Raw genomic sequence first — 24,595 nt, forward strand, 5'->3', positions numbered from 1 at the left:
TCACTGTACCTGGCAGCCATTGTGCTTTAGCATTGTGGTTGTTTCTTCATATGTTACGGTTTGTGGTTATGGTTGTTTCTTAGTGTATTAGTTATCTATTATTATGTAACAAAGCACCTCAAAACTTAGTGACTTCAGTCAACTGCAATGTATTACTTCTCCCAATTCTGTTGGTGACTGGGCAGTTCTGCCAATCTTATCTGGGTTCATTTACCTGGCTTCAGTCAGCTGGTGGCTCATCTGCAATGGCTGAGACAGCTGGGATGTCTGGGCCTCTCTCTCCACATGGTTTCATCCTGGCTACCTTCATGGCATGATGATTTCAGGGTTCCAGGAGGGTAGGAAGCTTCAAAACCTCTCATGGCAGAGACTAGAAAGTCTCAAAGCAACACTTCTGCTGCATTCCATTAATCGAAGCAAATCAGAAGACCAATCCAGTTTCAAGAGGTGGCAAAGTCACATTGTAATTGTCATCCAGTTATAGAAGGAATTTAGCTCTTTGAGCAAACAATCTAAAACGTTGTGGTTCATTTTTTGATTTATGTTTCTTGACCATGTTTTCATTTGGTTTAATGGTAAAGGAAGGGACAGAGACAGTTTTACACTGTTGCCTTTATAGGAAGTCAGCTATTATTAGTTTTAATGGTAATTAATAATAATATACCTTCTTTATAATAATATAGCACCTTTTATTTTTTACTTATTAAAGACCATAGGCTGTAACTTAAGAAGTGACTCTCCTGTATGTAGTTAATAGCTCCCAATCATAGTGCAAGGATTTTGAGACCTGAAATGGGAAAGCTTTTTCCAGTTTATATAGTAAAGGATAATGAATTTTAGACTGGAGGGCAGGAAGACAGTCTTCTATTTCTGCTTCTAATCCTAGTTTTGTGATCTTAAGAAGATGAGTTTACTTTTGTCTCTCATTTACTAAAATGAAGAAGTTCTTAAACTTTAAGGTCATAGAAGTTACCTATGAGATGTTAAACATTCAAATCCTGTCTCTTTCTCCCTTGAAATTCTGACTCAGTAGGTCCAAGATCTAAGAACCTGATTTTTTAATAAGTATCTTATATGATTCTGTTGCGGGTGGTCTCTTGACCATGCTTTGAGAAATACTTAACACCACAGGTTTTGTATTAGAACTTTGAAAACCTCAGAACCAGCTCCCATTTGCAAAATTCTATTGATTATGAAATGTATATTTAAAATGTGTTTGTTATTTGAGCAATGATAAACTATTTAATTACCTGCATCACTTAGAATGTCTTTGAGAATAAACATCCTAACTTGGGCTCAGTGCTTTCACATCTGCCATTATGGAAATGAAAGAAAAAATCAGCTTCTCATGTGCATCATTAAAATCTGTTGATTAAAAAATTTGTATGTTTAAAAAGTTCTCTTGGGCTTCCCTGGTGGCGCAGTGGTTGAGAATCTGCCTGCCAGTGCAGGGGACACGGGTTCGGGCCCTGGTCTGGGAAGATCCCACATGCCGCGGAGCAACTAGGCCCGTGAGCCACAATTACTGAGCCTGCACATCTGGAGCCTGTGCTCCGCAACAAGGGAGGCCGCGATAATGAGAGGCCCGCGCACCGCGATGAAGAGTGGCCCCTGCTTGCCACAACTAGAGAAAGCCCTCGCACAGAAACGAAGACCCAACACAGCCATAAATAAACAAAATAAATAAATAAATAATTAAAAAAAAAAAAAAGTTCTCATCTTTATATCATACTTTTCTTCCCTGCCATGCAAAATGGAAATAAGTTAACATTGTAATTATTCATACAGATGTGGGGGCCAATCTTTGATAAGTTAAAAACCTGTACCTCCCACAGCCCAATATGTGAAAGTATCATGTTGTGTTCTAGGGAAGCCATTTCTCATTTCTCAGACATACCCTATCTATTTCAAAGTTAATTCTAAGCAATGAACAGTAGAAATTATTAAAATAAAGTTTGCATGTATTAAGGTCCTAAGATTATTAGATAAAATATATTTTTTTAAATGTGAGAAAATAGAGTTCAATGACTTTTAACATTAAATAGTTCAAGTTCAATGTCACTAACATATAAATCATCATAGATAGGCTTTGGGGTAAGGAAATATGATTTAGTAACAAGCTACCCAAACTAAAGAATATTCACTTGCAGAGCATTGTAATTTTTTTTCAGACTTTGTGGGCCACAGTTTTATCTTGAGGGCTGTACAGAAATATACCATGGGCACATCTGGCCCACGGTAGTAGTTTTAAAACCCCTCTTTATGATAAAAATGCTTGTCAAACTCTAAGTAAGATTGATTCCAGGTTTTAAACCTTGTGTTAGTAATTTAGTTGACAGCTTTATTTTTTGTTAGAGCAACTCTCTATTGAGCCACTTGATGGCAGCATTTACTATGTGTTAACATTGAACTTTTTTTTTTTCTCTCTAGGTTGTTCAGCCTCCTTTAACATTGGTAGTGGAAAAGATTGATAGCAATGCAAATGTATTTATAACCAAGAGAGATAGTCACCTTCCACCCCAATTAGCCTTTGCATTGATTTACTGAGGAAAAACATCTATTACTGAAAAAAGTCTTACAGATTAGTGTTGCATTATTTTGTTACAGTTGAAATATGTAGGGAAAGTGATCTCAGAGAAGATACACTTTAATCTAACCAAAAATATACTTTCCCAATAATTTTTTTTAAAAAAGATACATCATTGAGAATGCAGCTCTGGTTCAGAATACTGTAGCACAATTTTTCCCCCTTATATCTATATACTTAGTTATTTGGATATTTTCTAATAATGAGCTTGTGTCACATCTTAGATCTTTAAAAAGAGATTTATTCATGAGCTGTTGCTTGGATAAAGCCATTGATCTACCAAAAAAGAAAATCCCATTTCTCAATTTCTTTGTGAGAATATAATTATGGTTGGAACTAAAGTCTTTTTTTTTTTTTTAATGAAAAGGCTTACTGCCTCCTGAAATATGTTTTTGTACCCCATAAAGATTGGAACTGCAGCCGTGACTTTTTTCCTGCAGAGAAAAACCTACCAGTAATGATTGTATAAACATCCGGGCAGGTACTTTCTAGGGGAGGGTTCACTAAGAGAACTCCCATTTGAGATTTACATGGAACACAAATTGGTAGAGATTTACAAGGCAGTTACGATTTAGTGCTTTTGGCTTGAAAGAAAGGAATAGTATTTTTGTTTTTTGTTTTTGTTTTTTTTAACCATCCCCTGTTTTCCCCTGGTCCCTTATTTCTCTTAAAAAAAAACCATGGCATGTGGAAAAGTTTGGTGGCCTTTTGTTTTTTGAGCTTTTACCAGAGAAGATTCCCCATATTATAATTCCCTGCCAGTTGAATTTATATGTCAGAGTAAGGTTAAGGTACTCAATATAGGGTTGTAAAGAGGCTCTGCTGGACCATCAGGGCTGCATAAATGGCAAGAAAGTAACGTGGGAAGTCTTGGACTGATGGCGAGTTTATATAAATATCTTTGTGGGTGTATATAAATATTCTGGGGAGGCGATTCCAGCTTTGCTATTTTCACAAGCTCAACTCTATTTTCCTGAGCTCTATGTATGTTTACTTACATACAATTGTACATTTCCTTTTGTTTATATATGCTTGGGTATTCTGAGTCTATAAAAGGAGACTTATGTTCCGTATACATTCTTCTTGTAACTAATCTTATGCTAGTTTAAAATTTAAAAAAAGATTCTATAATAAAAGTAATGCAAGATTACTGTAATGCAAGATTACTTATAAAATATAGGTACGTGAAAAGTAAATAAAAACATATAATATCTTACCATGCCATTATTTGAGTGTTGTAGTCATATATATGTGTATATATATATACGTATATATATATATTGCAAATAAATACGAAAATATTATAGGAATTGGGTCACACATTAGTCTTGTACAGGTTTTCACAACCAAGCCAGACACAATTTCTATTGCTACACAATTCACTTATATTCCTTTTCTTTTTAACATAAGCACATAATCCTCATTTTTATATTTATCATTATGAGACATGCTACCTGGTTTGGACCCCTGGAAAAAGAACATTTAAGTGATACCACTCTAGTCAGACCCACCAGGTCTGATTGCATACATATGGAAATTCATAAAGAAGACCCAACTCCAGATGGCCTGATGTCAACAGGGACACTTTCAAAATTGTATAGGAAGTTACGGTCTAGATCTGACAGGCATAATTGCTGTGATCTTCAGTCTCAGATGAAATCAATGCAGAAAAGAAAAAGAAAATAATAACCCTGACAGCTTTCCCAATCTGCAGGCTTTGCTGTATGTAAAGGGCTGTTCAGTTCTAGCCAGCGGTTTAGAAAGGAAGGAAGCGCTTAAGTGGCTGCACTAGAAAGGGGCTGGTTGTCTTTCAGGAGAGCCTTGTTTTCACTTTGCCAGTGCTCTGAACTGCTGAGTGCCCCAGCACAGTGCTGTCTCCCTCATTGGTGATGGAAGGTGCTCTGAACTGCCTGCCCAGAAATACCAACTGGAAGTCAGAGCAGTCTCAACTGCAGCCCTCTCACCAATTACTCTGTGTGTGTGTGTGTGTGTGTGTGTGTGTGTATGTTCTTGCACGCATGAATGTGTGTTCAAACTTGCACGCTGAGTTTTCTAGTTAGCATAGTTCAGTCAAAGCCTGGCCACAGGAACCTGGGTCAGTGTTTGAGGGGTAACCCATCTCAAACAGTGTGAGGTCTCTGAATACAGGTACCCAGCTTGACTACAGTGAGGGCGGCTCCATTATGCTCAGCTGTGTCTCAGTTAAAGCAGAACAAAAGGGTTTCAGAAAAGAGAAGGAAGCGGACTGTGCTGGTTTAGTCTGAGGGTAAGAGTGGAGAAATGGCTGACGTGATTGAGGGGCTCCTACCTGCCATAACCTTGTAGGAATCTCCCTGAACTATGAAGCAAACTTAGATCTTGCAAGTTTGCTTAAAGGGCTTGGTAAGCCCTGTAGCCAAATACCATTTCTGGGTTTAGAACAATTCAGTTCTGTGTCAAATTTGTTTATTTGTTGTCTTGCTGTTTGCAAATGTTTGGCCCCTGTGAAATTTTTGTATGTTCAGTAAAAAATTACCCAGAGAGTTGAAATTGGCATTGATTTTTAATTTATACAGAAGTTATTACAAATATATTTGTATTACAAATATATTTGTCAGTGTCAAAACAGTTTCATTGCTTACAACATATAGGAAATCAAATTTCATAATTGCATTTACCATGTGGGCAGTAACACTGGTTTCAGAGTTTAAAGGTCATTGATGACTAGGCTCTGAGTTTAAATTAAATTGCAATATGTTTTTTCCTCTTCCTCCTAGATTGCAAATGTGACAGGAAATACTGGCACAACTTAGCATTTTCTACTAAAAGAAACACTGATGTCTGCTTTCTGTTTGCCTTCTTTCTTGTTGCCCCATCCTTCATAACTGCAAAGATAACTTACAGGTAAATATTCAGTCATTGTTTGAACAGTGAGAACACTAATACCAATTTGAGTAACAAAACACAAATGGGACCTTTGGCTTTGATTTACAGAAGTGACATGAATAAAAAGGTCAATTCTCATTTATTAGCAAATGGTAACTTAATAAGTGTTCTCAAATTCATCTGTCCTCATTAAAGTTGCTTTGTAGGACTCTTCCCTAAGTTCTGTTTCCCCTCTTGCACTTCCCATTCTCCATCCTCCCTTCATCATGATCAAGTTTGTAGTTCCTGGGAATTTCGCTCCTTTTCTAGCATATTGCAGTAAGGGAAAAAAATTCATTTCATTATCAGGTTGTAGTCATTGATCTGACTGAGTTCTGGTTTTCACATGTCATCTAGTATATGTCAATTCTCCAGGCCAAGACTTCTTCACCTGCAAAATGAGGATGATAAACGGTTTGACTGCTATGGTCACGTTTAATTTTAAAATCCTGTGGTTCTTAGTTTCAGTTCCCCTATGGAAAAACTCAGAAAGAGTTCGCTTTGCTTTCTACCTTTTTTAAAAAAGTAATCGCAGGGCCTTCTCCCACAGCATGCATTTTTATCAATGTAAGTGGAGATGACTTTTTTGTTTTCTTAGGAAGCAGGATTTATATTATGGAAGATGCAATTTGTCATGATGTGGTAACTGCTGGAGTAAAGCTGTTGCCTGAGCAACTCAGGTGCTTTGAGTGTTCTAGTGATTTGTTCATCATGACAATGGGTGTTACGGATGATAAGATTCAGGTGATAAGTGCAGGAGGGCTAGACAAGTGAAAATACTGGTCATAATAGGAAAAAAAATTGATTTTGAGCAGTATCTAGATGTAAATAAATTCTTGATTTGCTTTATGATATTTTGAATTTATAGCTGTAGAACACATCTTTATAGCCAAAATGCCTGGAAGACATTAATTTTATTATTTTGTGTCTAAAGTTCTTCAGTACAGAACAAAATCAAGAGCTGGTTTGAAAGCTTTATGACAGACAAACCTCTACCAAGACTGATCTAGACTAGACAAGAAGAGAGAAGACAAAAATAAAGAAAAAACTTGCTATCATTACTGGTAGCAAAGGATTTAAAATAATAAAAATATTATGAAGCAGTATATGCATACAGTTGAAAGCATAGATGAAATGGGTGAATTCTGAAAATGCCAAAATTCATATGAGGAAAAGGGAGAACATGAGTGGACCAATAATCACTAAAAATTACCCAGCAATGGCAATCAAAGACCTCTTGCCAGTAAAGTCTCAGACCCAGAATATTTTATAGGAGAATTTTACCAAACATTTAAGTAATAGAATCTCTCTATATTATACAGATTGTTCTAGAAATTAGAAAAATATTAAAGCCACCCAACTCATTTAGAAGCTGCTATAACCTTGGTTACAAAGCCAAATAAAAAGTGTAAGAAATAAAATTATAAACCCATTTCACTTATAAGCCTAGGTGATAAATTCTAAGTAAAATATTAATGAAAATAATTTAACTGACATTATGTCTGTCTAAATAGAATTAAAACCTTCATACTACAAAATATCCTGAAATGTTGGAAAAAGTATAACGAATCACCTTAAATGTATAACTGAACTCTAAGAAAGTAAAGGAAATCAGTAGTGATCCAAAATGGGGGGGTGGGGGGGTGGGGTAGGAATGTTGAACACCAAAAAAATAAAGATGAGTTGATATTGTGGTTGTCTTAGAGATTGGATACTAGTTTCACTAACCAACGGACTTGGTCTTGGTGGTCAAACAAAACAGGCTATAGGAGGTAGGAAATTTGAACTCAGAGATGCTGAAATTAAACCCTCAAAGAACTATACACTGTGTGCAAAATCAACCAGAAAAATTCTGGCATTTTCCCAGTCTTTTTTAATCTCATCAGCGTAGAAGGAAAAAAATTCTTTTTTCATAGTAGAAAAAATTCTTCTCAAATAACTTTTAATTGTGGGTATGCCCTAATGCATCTATACATTTTTAGTTGACATAAAAATCAGTCCTAAGATAATACTATCCCTTGAGTGCTTGAGAAGAAAATGTAAAATCACACAAACAGCATAAATCAGGTTATGTTGAGTTCCTGCTAATAATGTATCACTAAAGAGATCATAACCTCCAAAATATAAAACACACATGGAAATAATCAAGCATGTGTAAGAATTAGTGGCCAGTAAAATTTGACCCTCAAGAAGTTCAGATATAATTCATGTGAAATTTATACTATAAAAGTAGCATATTTTAGATTCTTAAGGACTTAAATTGTCAAGAAAATGAGAAAAAGAATGAGATTAAACAAATATAATGTGAGAATACCTAATAACTAAGTTCAACAATGTTGCAGGATACAAGATAAACATATAAAAATCAATTCTATGTATATATACTAGTAATGAACATATGGACACTGAAATTAAAATATCATTTACAATCGCTCAAAAAATGAAATACTTCAGTGTAGATCTAGCAAAACTTGTACAGGACTTGTATGCTGAAAAGTATACAATACTGATGAAAGAAATTAAATATCTATGTAAATAGAAATATCTGATTATATATTGGAAGACTCAACATCTCAATTCTCCCAAATTGATGAACACGCTTAATACATATCCAAGCAATATTTTTTATGGATACAGACAAGATTATTCTAAAATTTACATGGAAAGAAAAAGGAACTAGAGTAGCTAGAACTATTTTGAAAAAGATGAATAAAGTGGGAGGGAATCCATCTTTCCAACTTCAAGAGTTATTATAGCTAAAATAATCATAACTATGTGATAATGGTGGTGGGATTGACATATAGACATTGGAACAGAATAGAGAACCCAGAAATACACACAAACATGCCTGATTTTTGACAGATGTGAAAAAGCAATTTAATAGAGTTAAGATAGAATTTTAAACAAATGGTGCTGGAACAATTGGACATCCATATGTTAAAAAAATATACCTTAAACCTAATCCTCACACTTTATACAAAAGTTAAAACGAATCACAGGCTTAAATGTAAAACATAAGACCATAAACTTTTAGAAGAAAACAGAAGAGAAAAATGTCAGGATCTAGGACTTGGCAAATGTTCCTAGATTTGACACCAAAGAACAACATACAAAAGGAAAAATTGTTAAATTGGACTTTATTAAAATTTTAAAAATTGCTCTGTGAAAGACCCTGTTAAGAAGATAAAAAGACAAGCTCCAGAATGGGAAGAAACACATGTTTCTGACAAAGGAGTAGCAAGCCACACATTAAACAAAAGACTAGTATCTAGGATATATAAAGAACTCTGAAAATTCAACAGTAAAAAGCAAACAATCCAATTAGCACATGGGCAAAAGGCATAGACATTTCACTGAAGATATACAGATGGCAAATTAAACACTTGAAAATATGTTCAACATCAGTAGACAACAGGGGAATTCAAACTAACACCACCATGATAATATCACTATACACCTATCAGAATGGATAAAATAAAAAATAGTGACAACACCAAATCCTGGAGAGAATACAGAGAAACTGGATCAATCATACATTGCTGACAGGAATGAAAGATGGTACAGCCAGTCTGGAAAATAGTTTGGCAGTTTCTTTAAAAAACTAAACATGCAACTACCATATGACATAACAATTACACTCCTGGAGACTTAAACCTCATAAATGAAGACTTATGTTCACATGAAAACCTGTACACAAATGTTTATAGTAGTTTTATTCATAATAGCCCTAAACTAGAAATAACAGGTGAATGGCTAAACAAACTGTGGAATATCAATACCAAGGAATGCTACTCTACAGTAAAAAGGAAAAACTACTAATACACTACAACCTGGATGCACCTCCAGAGAATTGTCCCGATCTGAAAAAGCCAATCCCAATAGGTTACATACTGTATGATTCCACTTATATATAACATTCTTAAAATGAAAAAATTATGAAAATGAAGAACAGATTAGTGGTTGCCAGGCATTGGGACAGGAGGGAAGTAGATATGTTTATAAAAGTCAGCATAAGGAATCCTTGTGATGGAAATGTTCTGTACCTTGACTGTATCAATGTCAATATCCTGGTTGTGATATTGCTATAGTTTTACAAAGCGTTACCAATGGGGGAAACTGGGTAAAGAGTACATGGGATATTGCTGTATTATTTCTTACAGTTGCATGTTAATCCAAAATTACATCAAAACAAAAAGCTTAATTAAAAAACATAAACAACAAATCACAGAGTGGGTCAAATAAAAAGAAAAATGTGGTTACCCTGGGTTGGATTGTAGATATGGGTGCCCAGTGGATAAGAGTCAGTAGTGGCAGGGATACCTTTTAGTATGTGCCTTTTTCTTGACATAGGAAAATTCACAAATCATAAATTTATATCTTGATGACTTATCACAAAATGTACCCACCCACATAACTACCACTCAGATTAAGAAGTAGGATATGACCCGACCCCAGAAACTCCCTTTGTGCCCCTTCCTTTCACTACTCCCTGTCACTCTTCCAAAGATAACCTTGAGTTTAAGTACCATAGATTAGTTTTGCCTGTTTTCAAATTTTATAAAAATGGAATCATACAGAAATCATTCTTTTGTGTCTGGCTATTGTAAATCAACGTTACATTAATGAGGTTCATCCATGATGGTGCATGTAGCAATAATTTGTTTAGTTTTGTTGCTGTGTAATATCCTATCATATAAACTGTAATTTATCCATTCTATTCTTTATGGACATTTGATTTTTTTCCCCAAATCTTATGAATAATGTTGCCATGAAAATTCTTTTTTTCCTGTGTGATATTTTTTTTTTTTTTTTTTTTGGTGCACGTAGGTACAAATTTTCCTTGGATGACTAAATGAAAATGAAATTGCATTTCTTGTAAGGCAAGTCTGGTGATGATGAATTCTCTCAGCTTTGTTTCTCCTCCATTTTTGAAGCACAATTTTGCTGGATGTAGTATTCTTGGTTGACAGTTTTCTTTCAGCACTTACTCAGAATTTTGGACACATGTTCCACTCCTCTCCTTCCCCTGAGGGAGAGGTGTGGAGCTATATCAGCCTCCCTCTGTATGCTGTTCCGCAGGCCCTCTGGGGCAGCAGCGAGCTGCCAAGCTCTTTTCTGTTGTTCAGCAACCCCCGGACATCTAGAGTATACCACGTCCCATCAGTGCTCTGAGACAGAAGACAGATACCCATCCTCAGGCAGCCCACAGAAAAGACGGAATGCTGGATATATGTTCCAACTCTTTTCCTCCCCAGGGAGAAGTAGAGAATTGGGGGTTTTCTCCTACTTGATCCACTGAGCTGGGGAAGGGTCTATGGCAAGTGAGTGCTCCAAAATGTTGCTTTTGTTCTCAGTGGCTTCCAATCTGGTGCTAGACCAGTCCTTCAGGCAGCCACCCCTGCCCCCCTGCCACCCAAAGTCTAAATGTTAGACATATGTTTCAATCTTCTCTTTCTCTCACTAGGGAGAAGCTAAGATCTGGGAATTTTCTCCTGATTGTGCCACGTTGAGTAGGGGGAGGAATTATGGTGAGTGCTGTGAGTTTTCCTACCCACTTTGATATGGCTGATTTTGTGCTCGTCTGGGGTACAGGGGTTTCTAGGTTTCTCACAAAGGGAATTGGTTCCTGTATTGTTGTGTCAGTATGTCATGGGGGGAAAGAGGGTATGGGGCTTCCTGTTCCGCCACCTTGCTCTCTATTCTCTATTGTTATCTTGGCTTTGTCTGTTTTTGTACCAATGCATCACTGTCTTAATTAAAGTAGTTTTATATCCAGTAGTGGAAGTTTTCCAATTTGTTTTTTTTCAAGAGGTCAGAGCTATTGACCTTTTAAATTTCCATATAGCTTTTAAGTTAACCAGTTTTCATGCAAACACACACACACACACACACACACAACCCTGCTGGAATTTTGTTTGGAATTTCATTGGATCTATAAGATGAACCATGAAAACTAACATCTTTACAATTTTAACTCACAGTATGTGAACATTACTACATCTCACTGTTTATTTAGCTCTTATTTAATTTCTCTTAGTAATATTTTATAGAGTTTTAACATAGTTTTTATTAGATTTATTCTAAGCTATTAGGTGTTTTTAAAATCTTATTATAAATGTTCCTTAAATTTAAATTTTTAAAATTTAAATTCTATTTGTTAGTTACTAGTATTTAGACATAAAATAGATTTTAAATATTGTGATTGTTCTGAATTCATGTATTAATTCTAATAGTTAATCTGTAGAATTTTTTGGATTTTTAAAATAGTTATTATACTATCTGGAAAAATGACAGTTTTGTTTTTTTCTTCCAGTCTTTTTCTTATGTTTTTCTTGCCTTGCCTTATTGCAATAGCTAGGACAGTGGTGATTAGAATTGGTAACAGCAGACATTCACATCTTGTCCTTATTCTTGGGGTTAAAGCTTTCATTATTCTACCATTCAGTATGATTTTTTTCAGTGGGATTCACAGATACGTTTTTCTGCAATAAGCTGGTCCCATGTGTTTCTACTATAGTAGCAATTTTTATCATGAATAGATGCTTAATTTAATAAAATCATTTTCCTGCATCTACTGAGATGATCATGTGATTTTTCTAATTTGTGAATTACATTGATTTTCAGATCTTAAATCAGCCTTGTATTACTAGAATAAACCAAATTTGATCTTGATATATTGTCCTTTTCAAATATCTTTGTACTTTGCTAATATTTTATATAGTATTTTTACATCTTGAATCCTTATCTTACTGTTTGCTTCTGGGAAAACCTAGTATCAGACAGAGAATGTATAATACACGATAAATATAGCATCAAGTCATAAAAAATCTTGGCTGTGCTTAAACAAATAGTGATTTACTTTTCTCACACAACAAAAATTATAGTGCTTAAATTTGATAGAATTAATTCACTTGCTTAGTGATGCCAGCAGAAACCTAGCTTTTTTCTAACTTCTCTTCCATCTTTAGTATTGCCTTTTTATCTTCATGGTTGTTACCTCATGCTATAACTTAGAGCCTCACAATCTCAGGATTTGCAAGGAAAGGAAGAGGATTGGGCGAGGCTTTCCCTAAGTGAGGCTATTTATATATGGTGAAGGAGAGCTCCCAAGCATGTGTCCTATGATGTTTCTTTGGCCAGAAGTGTGTCACACACAGATACAGAGAGAAATCGCTGGTAGAGGAGAGCGAAATTCCTATGTCTGGATTAAATCAATCATGATTCATCTTCTAGGTCAGAGAGAGACCTATTTTTCCTTGAAATCAGAGATCTATGTGTGCTACAGTATCTATGTTCTTTTAGCCAGGAAAAAATAGGGAAATCATATTTGCTACAAATAGTTCAAGAAAGAATAATTTTATGTGACTCTTAGAATTATAGGTACCAAAATTCTTACCCAAATGTAAGTTGAATCCAGCAAGTAAAAAAAGTCATGAAGTAGTTGAGTTATTTCAGAAAAATTTAAGTAAATCCTGAAACAGAAGATTACTACAAAGCCATAGAAATGAGACAATATGGTGCAGAAACATAAATAGATCAGTGGAACAGAATCGAGTCCTCAAAAACAAGTCCATGTTTACATGGGAACCTGATAGATGTAGAAATGGACCTAATAGAAAAGGATGGTTTCTTCATTAGATGACAGTGGAAAAACAAGCTGCTATATAGGGAAAAATAAAGTTAGTTCTCAAAAACACAATTTAGATTAATCACAGGCTTAAGAATGAAAAGTAAAACTACAAAGTGAATAAAAATACATCAGAAAAATATCTCTGTGTTTCTGAGTTGCAGAAAAATTATTAAATAAGACCCCAAAAGTACAAGGCATAAGATAAAAAGTGATGAATTTGACTACATAAAAAACTGTTAATTTCTGTTCAATGAAGGGAACCATCAGTAAAGTCAACTGACAGGGAATAGGCTGAGAGAAGTTATCTGAGAGCTCAAAAACTGACAAGGGGGGGCTTCCCTGGTGGCGCAGTGGTTGAGAATCTGCCTGCCAATGCAGGGGACATGGGTTCGAGCCCTGGTCTGGGAAGATCCCACATGCCGCAGAGCAACTGGGCCCGTGAGCCACAACTACTGAGCCTGCGCGTCTGGAGCCTGTGCTCCACAACAAGAGAGGCCGTGACAGTGAGAGGCCCACGCACCGCGATGAAGAGTGGCCCCTGCTCGCCGCAACTAGAGAAAGCCCTCGCACAGAAACGAAGACCCAACACAGCCAAAAAATAAATTAATTAATTAATTATTTAAAAAAAAAACTGACAAGGGATAATATCTAGAATGAAACAGATCAATGGGTAAAGCAGAATCTACAGACTCCAACAGCTAATCTGGAAAACAGTCTGCAGATACTTAGTTTAATTCATATGCATAGGTCCCAGGACCCATCCAGTCCACTCCAGGGGAACTTGTGGTTTCTAAGGAGGCATGTGTAAGAACGCTTGATTACACATCATTTGTAGAGCAGGACATTGTAGACAACATAGGTATCTAACTCTAGGGGAGCAGATGGGTGAAATGTTGTGGATATTCACAGAGGTAACAAATTAAAGATAGAGTTATGTGGAGAAGTCTTTCAAACATAGTGCTGAGAGGAAAAAGTAAGATAACAAAAGACCTGTAACATGATTTACCTGGCAAATTTAAAACATAAACACACAACAAAACAGTACCTCTTTTCAAATATACCCGCATGTTCGGGAAAGGTGCTAAACATATTAGAGTAATTTCCTACAGGTGGAGGAGTGGATTGGGAGTGGAGAATGAGGATAAGAAGAAAAATAAAGCAATGAGGCCTTGCATGCACAGTCGATGACTGTGTCATGAACTTGGAGTACAACCAACTCAGTTCTCTGCATTCTAGATTATATGTTTACTTTCTAAGTCCTATGAAGATTCTAGCTTGCATGCTAGCTCCTAGTTAAGCATACCCACTATTTTAAATATTGGTTGTTAAGAAATAAATTTTACACAGAGACTTTGCAGTAATTATTTAATTTGTAGAAGCCACTGTATACCAATATAAGTCCTCACTGTAAACAAATGAGTATCTTCTTCCAAAATCACACTTTTAAATTATTGATGAGGATATGTTGTCTTTTCCATTCTGTCTCAAAGGCTTTAGTTTCTAAAAAACCACAGACAACTTCATCTGTAATTTTACTCAATGTAAGTTCCATTTTGCTCTCTACTTCCTTACTCCTTTTTTTTTTTAACATCTTTATTGGAGTATAATTGCTTTACAATGGCGTGTTAGTTTAAAAATATGGAACGCGTCACGAATTTGCATGTCATCCTTGTGCAGGGGCCATGCTAATCTTCTCTGTATCGTTCCAATTTTAGTATATGTGCTGCCGAAGTGAGTACTTACTCCTTTTTAAAATCAACAACAATGTTAAAATTTTAAAACTCCTCTGTAATAGTGATCAGGTTTTCACTGTTTTTCCATTTCTCATGAGAATGAAGTTCATGAAGAAATTTGGAAAAATTATACCTTGATCTGAAGACATTTTATAACTGAAGATTTGGCTGGTGAATTTAAGCCATGGTTCAAAGCTGACCACACTATATTCACTTGGTAGAAAGTTCTGAAATTCATTCTGAGATATGGGAATGAGAAGATTTTTCATGTAACTCTTTTCTTTAGTTACTAGGTAAATTTAGGTAAATTACCTAAAATTTACTAGGTAAATTTTCTTTCTGATGAAATTATAATTTGATTTTTTTAAATTGATTGCTTATTGTGTGCCAAGACATATATGTTATTTTATCAACCATGGATAAGTTTGCCTGACCCGTGAAGTTTACTGAGATTCTAATGATGGTAAGACCAATTAGTTGATGCTGATTAGGAAACTGCTACTCAAAATGTGGTCTAAGCCAAAAGAATTACCTGGGAGATTTTCAGACATGTGGAAACTCAGGCTCAATCACATACCTAGTGAATCAAAACTTGTATTATAACAAGATCCCCAGGTGATTCTTAAGTTCTTAAAGTTGAGACATACTGGGAATCATCCCTTGGCATCTAGACAATGACGTCAGGTTGAAGAATAGCTGTTTTAAAATTTAACCTATTTTTACATGGTTATCCTTGCTTTTCTGATTATTTCTATCATTCATTCATTCATTCAATAAGCATTTAGTGAGTACTTTACTGTATTTCAGGCTCTATATTGAGAGTATACAAAAGCAAATAAGACATCCTAAGGAATTCCTGTGGGTTTTTTTGAATGCAGAAATAAATGTAGGAGCTTCCCTGGTGGCACAGTGGTTAAGAATCCGCCTGCCAATGCGGGGAACACGGGTTCGAGCCCTGGTCCGGGAAGATCCCACATGCCTCAGAGCAACTAAGCCCATGCACCACAACTACTGAGCCTGTGCTCCAGAGCCCACGAACCACAACTACTGAGCCCACGTGCCACAAATACTGAAGCCCACGTGCCTAGAGCCCCTACTCCACAGCAAGAGAAGCCACTGCAGTGAGAAGCCGGCGCACGGCAACAAAGAGTAGCCCCCACTCGTCACAACTAGAGAAAACCCATGTGCAGCAACAAAGACCCAACACAACCAAAAATAAACAAAATAAATAAGTTTTAAAAAAAGAAGAAGAAGAAGAAAGAAATGTAGAAGTAGCTGGAATGAAATCTGCTTTTGGCTGTCTGGGGAAAAGTTCCCAGCTCATCCGTCTGACAATGGCTATACAAGTTATGGAGACAACCATGCAGAATTTGTTCAGTGGTACTGTCTGTGCCCTGGAAACTCTCAGCAAAGCAATCAGCCTGAAATTAGGCACTGCTTGGCTGGGGGGACCTTGGTTTCTGGGCTCCCAGTTGAGCCTGGGCCAACTCTAGCTCTCCAACTCACAGCTGATGGCTGGCACCCAGACCTGCCTCCTCAGCTTCAGGGATGGCTTGTTGGTCAAAGAACCAGAGAATGAAATTTCCATGACAGGGTGGGGCAGGGTTTGTCCAGCATAGGGTATCTTCTATAATCCTGTGTGGTCTGATTCAGGTGCTATGAGCAAAAGTTTTTCAGAACTCTGAAGGAGTAGAAATGATTGAGTGGATTCTAATGGAGAACATTGAAAATCAATGACTCTAGGCCTAGTCCCAAGGGATGGCAGGCAAATGAAGTTCTTTTATATTAAGTTTTATGGCACACCAAAATCACATTGCATTAGAATTTTTAAAGTAATGTGTATATTGATTTCATAATTCTTGCTTCAGAACTAAGAGTTGAAGAATATCTGATAGCCACTCCTTTTTATGTGAATTAGGCACATAGTGAATTAGTCTGGGAAGGAGACATGAGAAATGTCTAATTTATAGAAACTACCATCTAGTCCAGGTTCGCACACATAGATTTTTTCTTTTTCTTCCTTCCTTTTTTTTTTTTTCCTATTCAGTGTCTCTTGCCACAAAGTTGGAAATTTTGTTAAGAAAAAGGCAAGGAAAGCAAACGCTAGTTATGGGAAGAAAATCTCAGCTTTGGTGAGATGAATTTTCTTCTTTCCTTCCCACCCATAGTGCAAAGAGCAACCCTTAGTATCTCTCTATGTGGTATCTGACTGCCAAATGGGTGAGGAAGGAAGAAAACACTTGAAGTAACTGATTATTCATTGGTGATAATTTGTGAAATGCTACTTGGCTCTAGATATGGCTTTATCATATTTGTGAGATGCAGTTGCCTTACCTGTAAAATGAAGATAATTAGACTACACCAAGATTAAATGAAATAATGTTTATTTTGCTTAATTAGGGCAGGTTTTTAAAAATTGAAGTATAGTTGATTTACAATGTTGTGTTAATTCCTGCTGTACAGCAAAGTGATTCAGTTATACATATATATAATTCTTTTTTTTAATATTCTTTTCCATTATGGTTTATCATAGGATATTGAATATGTTCTCTGTGCTATACGGTAGGACCTTGTTGTTTATCCATTCTATATATAAAAGCTTACATTTGCTAAACCCAACCTCCCACTCCATCCTTCCCCCAACCCCGTCACCCTTGGCAACCACCAGTCTGTTCTCTATGTCCGTGATTCTGTTTCTCGTTTATAGGTAGGTTCATTTGTGTCATATTTTAGATTCCACATATAAGTGATATCATATGATATTTGTCTTTCTCCTTCTGACTTACTTCACTTTGTATGATAATCTCTAGTTGTATGCATGTTGCTGCAAATGGCATTATTTCATTCTTTTTTATGGCTGAGTAGTATTCCATTGTATATATGTACGTCTTCTTTATCCATTCATCTGTTGATGGACATTTAGGTTGTTTCCATGTCTTGGCTATTGTGAATAGCGCTGCTATGAACATTGGGGTACATGTATCTTTTTGAATTATAGTGTTGTTAATCAGGGCAGCTTTTGATACATGGCAAGCATTCAATAAATTCTAGCTATTACAGTAGGGTCAAAATTTACACCTAGGTACTAAAGTGAGATAATGGCATGGGAAAACCCTGAACTCACCTCTTCCCATAAACATAACAGATATACAACTACATATGAAACAGTTCCCTCTGAAAGGAACCTGAATACTAGCTGAATACCTGCCCTACAATAAAAGATAAAAGGGTCGCATTGAAATGGAAAGAAGGAGCAGGGACAGGCTATTACCAGAAAAAACCTCACCCCCAGCATGGTGACTGACAATTGATATGGATCTCAGAATAATAATAATAGTAATAATAATAAAAAGACATTCTCCCTGAAGAACAAGGGGTTTGCACTCCAGTTTGTGTCTAGTTACCAGGTCACAATACAAAGTTAATACAATATTGTTATGTACAGCTCTCCTCTGTCAGGGAAGAGTCAGCCAGGTTCTTTTGGGCTATTCACATATGAATAAACCGCCTTGTTTTCTAGCATTTAGGAAAAGCATCTTTTTTTCCCTGAAAGCCTGATCTTGTAATGCATTTACCCCACAGCATAGACTCTCTTTGAGGAGGAAAGACCTTATTTGGTTCACTGAATGAAGTGGCTTGGCTGCTCTTTGCATCTTGGTGTGCAGAGGCAAATATTCTAGTATTGAATTATCCAACCCCCTGAAATGCAGCCATTGTGCTTTCTTGGACCTATTTGATCCCGCTCATGTCTGTTCCCATATAATTTTCTTACATTTAGTGTATTCATCATTGCAGTGTGGGAAGAGGAGCTGGGTAATGGTGCTGTTCAGTGAAAGAAGAACCAAAGACTATGCAGAAAAGAGTTGCAAGTACATTTGTTCTAAAAAAATGTGGGAACACCTTTTTAGAAATACAATACATGTTTTTCAATGGGCAGTTCTTCCATCCTATGGTTGAGGCCCCCTCTCTATGTAAATGGATACCCTTCAGAGTCTGCTTTCCTACAACAAAGAGGTGCTTTATCTACTCCAGAAGCTAGGGTTCCAAAATTGTTAAATACAAGACTTTTTTTTTAGAAACATAGTACAATACTAAAGAGATGAAAATAACAAAATACATTTGTCAAACTTCAGATTTATCAGGCCTAAGAACTTGCACAACTTAATGACATAGATGATGCCTGATGCTTTCTTGCCTGTTACAGGATTTAGCAATCTGGTTCTATCCTCTTGATTTGTCATGTGGGTTATTTTGATGTGTGGAAATCACCTAGAGAAAAAAGTTCTACCATATAGAGGGGATTCTCTGGTTTAATTCATGTCCTACAAATCCTGGGAATGGATAACAAGGGTTTTTTGGTTTTGTTTCATTTTGTTTGCTCCTTTTTGCTTGTTACTTGTGATGCTGCTTTTCTGATGCTTGAATTTCATGTCAGGTCTCTTTACTGTGTTTGACATCAATACCATGCAATCTGAGACCAAATCTGACAAAGTAAAAACAAGTGAAGAATTGGAGTTATGATCTTGGCCACTCAGGCAAAGGAAAAATTGCTTTAACCTTTGAAAGTAAAGACTCAGTTTCAAGGATACATGATTATTTCTGGCTAGTTGTATGCATTGCTTTTTGTCCCTTTTGCTTAAATCTCCATTTTAAGGTTGACCTGCACTCATTCTGGCTTTCTGACATTGTACTCATGTCTGAGGAACTCTTAATGGAATAAAATTCCAAGGCATAGAGTGAAATGAGAGATTGTGGGTTAGACTAGCAGACTAAGTAATATGTAATCAGAATTTAGAGTATCTATTAACCTCCAAATCAAAACAGATCTGTTTAGCATACAATGAAATTTAGTTTTCAGTACCTTAATGGACTTAATGTCATCTGGATAAAACATTTCTGCTTGGAGCCTTGGTTTTTCTACTCAAATACTGATATACTCTGGGCTGTTACACAAATATTTGAGGATTAGTCCTTAAGTGATATTTTACCTACCCAGCACTCACGTATTGGCATTATACCTGAAAGCTAGATATAACCAAGTATTTGATAAATAACCAAATTAAGGAATAACACCTTGCACTTTTTCCTTTATTATATATAGGTGTACAATGTAGTGATTCACAATTCTTTCTTTTTTTTTTAACATCTTTATTGGAGTATAATTGCTTTAAAATGGTGTGTTAGTTTCTGCTTTATAACAAAGTGAACCAGCTATACATATATCCCCATATCTCCTCCTTCTTGCATCTCCCTCCCACCCTCCCTATTCCACCCCTCTAGGTGGTCACAAAGCACCGAGCTGATCTCCCTGTGCTATGCAGCTGCTTCCCACTAGCTATCTATTTTACATTTGGTAGTGTATATATGTCCATGCCACTCTCTCACTTCGTCCCAGCTTACCTTTCCCCTCCCCATGTCCTCAAGTCCATTCTCTATGTCTGCACCTTTATTCCTGTCCTGCCCCTAGGTTCTTCAGAACCTTTTTATTTTTATTTTTTTTAGATTCCATATATATGTGTTAGCATACGGTATTTGTTTTTCTCTTTCTGACTTACTTCACTCTGTATGACAGACCCTAGGTCCATCCACCTCACTACAAATAACTCAATTTCATTCATTTTTATGGCTGAGTAATATTCCATTTTATATATGTGCCACATCTGCTTTATCCATTCATCTGTCAATGGGCACTTAGGTTACTTCCATTTCCTGGCTATTGTAAATAGAGCTGCAATGAACATTATGGTACATGACTCTTTCTGAATTATGGTTTTCTCAGGGTATATGCTCAGTAGTGGGACTGCTGGGTCGTATGGTAGTTCTATTTTTAGTTTTTTAAGGAACCTCCATACTGTTCTCCATAGTGGCTGTATCAATTTACATTCCCACCAACAGTGCAAGAGGGTTCCCTTTTCTCCACAACCTCTCCAGCATTGATTGTGTGTAGATTTTTTGATGATGGCCATTCTGACTGGTGTGAGGTGATATCTCATTGTAGTTTTGATTTTCATTTCTCTAATGATTAGTTGAGGATTCTTTCATGTGTGTGTTGGCAATTGGTATATCATCTTTGGAGAAATGTCTATTTAGGTCTTCTGCCCATTTGTGGACTGGGTTTTTGTTTTTTTGATATTGAGCTGCATGAGCTGCTTGTATTTTTTGGAGATTAATCCTTTGTCACTTGCTTCGTTTGCAAATATTTTCTCCCATTCTGAGAGTTGTCTTTTCGTCTTGTTTATGTTTTCCTTTGCTGTGCAAAAGCTTTTAAATTTCATTAGGTCCCATTTGTTTATTTTTGTTTTTATTTCCATTTCTCTAGGAGGTGGGTCAAAAAGGATCTTGCTGTGATTTATGTCATAGAGTGTTCTGCCTATGTTTTCCTCTAAGAGTTTGATAGTGTCTGGCCTTACATTTAGGTCTTTAATCCATTTTGAGTTTATTTTTGTGTATGGTGTTAACGGAGTGTTCTAATTTCATTCTTTTACGTGTAGCTGTCCAGTTTTCCCAGCACCACTTATTGAAGAGGCTGTCTTTTTTCCATTGACTATTCTTGCCTCTTTTATCAAAGATAAGGTGACCATACGTACGTGGGTTTATCTCTGGGCTTTCTATCCTGTTCCATTGATCTATATTTCTGTTTTTGTGCCAGTACCATACTGTCTTGATTATTGTAGGTTTGTAGTCTAGTCTGAAGTCCAGGAGCCTGATTCCTCCAGCTCTGTTTTTTTACTCAAGCTTGCTTTGGGTCTTTTGTGTTTCCATACAAATTGTGAAATTTTATGTTCTATTTCTGTGAAAAATGCCATTGTTACTTTGATAGGGATTGCACTGAATCTGTAGATTGCTTTGGATAATATAGTCATTTTCACAATGTTGATTCTTTCACTCCAAGAACATGGTATATCTCTCCATCTGCTTGTATCATCTTTAATTTCTTTCATCAGTGTCTTATAGTTTTCTGCATACAGGACTTTTGTCTCCTTAGGTAGGTTTATTCCTAGGTATTTTATTCTTTTTGTTGCAGTGGTAAATGGGAGTGTTTCTTTAATTTGTCTTTCAGATTTTTCGTCGTTAGTGTATAGGAATGCAAGAGATTTCTGTGCATTAATTTTGTATCCTGCTACTTTACCAGATTCATTGATTAGCTCTAGTAGTTTTCTGGTAACATCTTTAGGATTCTCTATGTATAATATCATGTCATCTGCAAACAGTGACAGTTTTACCTCTTCTTTTCCGGTTTGGATTACTTTTATTTCTTTTTCTTCTTTGATTGCTGTGACTAAAACTTTCAAAACTATGTGGAATAATAGTGGTGAGAGTGGGCAACCTTGTCTTGTTCCTGATCTTAGTGGAAATGGTTTCAGTTTTTCACCATTGAGAATGATGTTTGCTGTGGGTTTGTCATATATGGCCTTTATTATGTTGAGGTAAGTTCCCTCTATGCCTACTTTCTGGAGGGTTTTTATCATAAATGGGTGTTGAATTTTGTTGAAAGCTTTTTCTGCCTCTATTGAGATGATCGTATGGTTTTTCTCCTTCAATTTGTTAATATGGTTTATCACATTGATTGACTTGTGTATATTGAAGAATCCTTGCATCCCTGGGATAAACTCCACTTGATCATGATGTATGATCCTTTTAATGTGCTGTTGGATTCTGTTTGCTAGTATTTTGTTGAGGATTTTTGCATCTATGTTCATCAGTGATATTGGCCTGTAGTTTTCTTTCTTTGTGACCTCTTTGTCTGGTTTTGGTATCAGGGTGATGGTGGACTTGTAGAATGAGTTTGGGAGTGCTCCTCCCTCTGCTATATTTTGGAAGTGTTTGAGAAGGGTAGGTGTTAACTCTTCTCTAAATGTTTGATAGAATTCGGCTGGGAAGCCATCTGGTCCTGGGCTTTTGTTTGTTGGAAGATTTTTTATCACTGTCTCAATTTCAGTGCTTGTGATTGGTCTGTTTATATTTTCTATTTATTCCTGGTTCAGTCTCGGAAGGTTGTGCTTTTATAAGATTTGTCCATTTCTTCCAGGTTGTGCGTTTTATTGGCATATAGTTGCTTGTAGTAATCTCTCATGATCCTTTGTATTTCTATAGTGTCAGTTGTTACTTCTCCCTTTTCATTTCTAATTGTATTGATTTGAGTCTTCTTCCTTTTTTCCTTGTTGAGTCTGGCTAATGGTTTATCAAATTTGTTTATCTTCTCAAAGAACAAGCTTTTAGTTTTATTGATCTATGCTATTGTTTCCTTCATTTCTTTTTCATTTATTTCTGATCTGATCTTTATGATTTCTTTCCTTCTGCTAACTTTGGGGGTTTTTTTGTTCTTCTTTCTCTAATTGCTTTAGGTGTAAGGTTAGCTTGTTTATTTGAGATGTTTCTTGTTTCTTGAAGTAGGATTGTATTGCTATAAACTTCCCTCTTAGAACTTCTTTTGCTGCATCCCATAGGTTTTGGGTCGTCGTATTTTCATTGTCTTTTGTTTCTAGGTATTTTTTGATTTCCTCTTTGATTTCTTCAGTGATCTCTTGGTTATTTAGTAGCATATTGTTTAGCCTCCGTGTGTTTGTATTTTTTAGTTTTTTCCCTGTAATTGATATCTAGTCTTATAGTATTGTGTTTGGAAAAGATACTTGATACGATTTCAATTTTCTTAAATTTACCAAGGCTTGATTTGTAACCCAAGATGTGATCTATCCTTAAGAATGTTCCTTGAGCAGTTGAGAAGAAAGTGTATTCTGTTGTTTTTGGAAAGGAATGTCCTATAAATATCAATTAAGTCCATCCTGTTTAATGTGTCGTTTAAAGCTTGTGTTTCCTTATTTATTTTCATTTTGGATGATCTGTCCATTGGTGAAAGTGGGGTGTTAAAGTCTCCTACTATTATTGTGTTACTGTCAATTTCCCCTTTTATGGCTGTTAGCATTTGCCTTATGTATTCAGGTGCTCCTATGTTGGGTGCATAAATATTTATAATTATTATATCTTCTTCTTAGATTGATCCCTTGATCATTATGTTGTGTCCTTTGTCTCTTGCAGTAGTCTTTATTTTAAAGTCTATTTCGTCTGATATGAGAATTGCTACTCCAGCTTTCTTTTGATTTCCATTTGCACTGGATATCTTTTTCCATCCCCTCACTTTCATTCTGTATGTGTCGGTAGGTCTGAAGTAGGTCTCTTGTAGACAGCATATATACGGGTCTTGTTTTTGTATCCATTCAACCAGTCTATGTCTTTTAGTTTGAGTATTTAATCCATTTACATTTAAGGTACTTATGGATATGTATGTTCCTATTACCATTTTCTTAATTGTTTTGGGTTTGTTTTTGTAGGTCTTTTCCTTCTCTTGTGCTTCCTGCCTAGGGAAGTTCCTTTAACATTTGTTTTAAAGCTGGTTTGGTGGTGCTGAATTCTCTTAATTTTTGCTTGTCTGTAAAGGTTTTAATTTCTCCATCGAATCTGAATGAGATCCTTGCTGGGTAGAGTAATCTTGGTTGTAGTTTTTCCCTTTCATAACTTTAAACATGTCCTGCCACTCCATTCTGGCTTTCAGAATTTCTGCTGAAAGATCAGCTGTTAACCTTATGGGGATTCCCTTGTATGTTATTTGTTGCTTTTCCCTTGCTGCTTTTAATATTTTTTCTTTGTATTTAATTTTTGATAGGTTTATTAATATGTATCTTGGAGTGTTTCTCCTTTGATTTATCCTGTATGGGACTCTCTGCGCCTCCTGGACTTGATTGA

General features: G+C 36.0%; 1 protein-coding gene across 1 annotated transcript in view; it reads left to right on the forward strand.

Annotated features, from left to right (window-relative positions):
• CSNK1G3 (casein kinase 1 gamma 3) overlaps positions 1 to 24,595 on the forward strand; it is a 578,377-nt gene that overhangs the window by 174,412 nt on the left and 379,370 nt on the right. The window contains exons 18-19 of the mRNA XM_082380715.1: positions 5,344 to 5,470; positions 10,956 to 11,019. The gene's annotated coding sequence lies outside the window, so the exon portion shown is untranslated. The remainder of the gene's footprint in view (positions 1 to 5,343; positions 5,471 to 10,955; positions 11,020 to 24,595) is intronic.

The sequence above is a fragment of the Balaenoptera borealis genome (assembly GCF_965194805.1).
Source record: "Balaenoptera borealis genome assembly, chromosome: 2".
Classification (NCBI taxonomy): domain Eukaryota; kingdom Metazoa; phylum Chordata; class Mammalia; order Artiodactyla; family Balaenopteridae; genus Balaenoptera; species Balaenoptera borealis.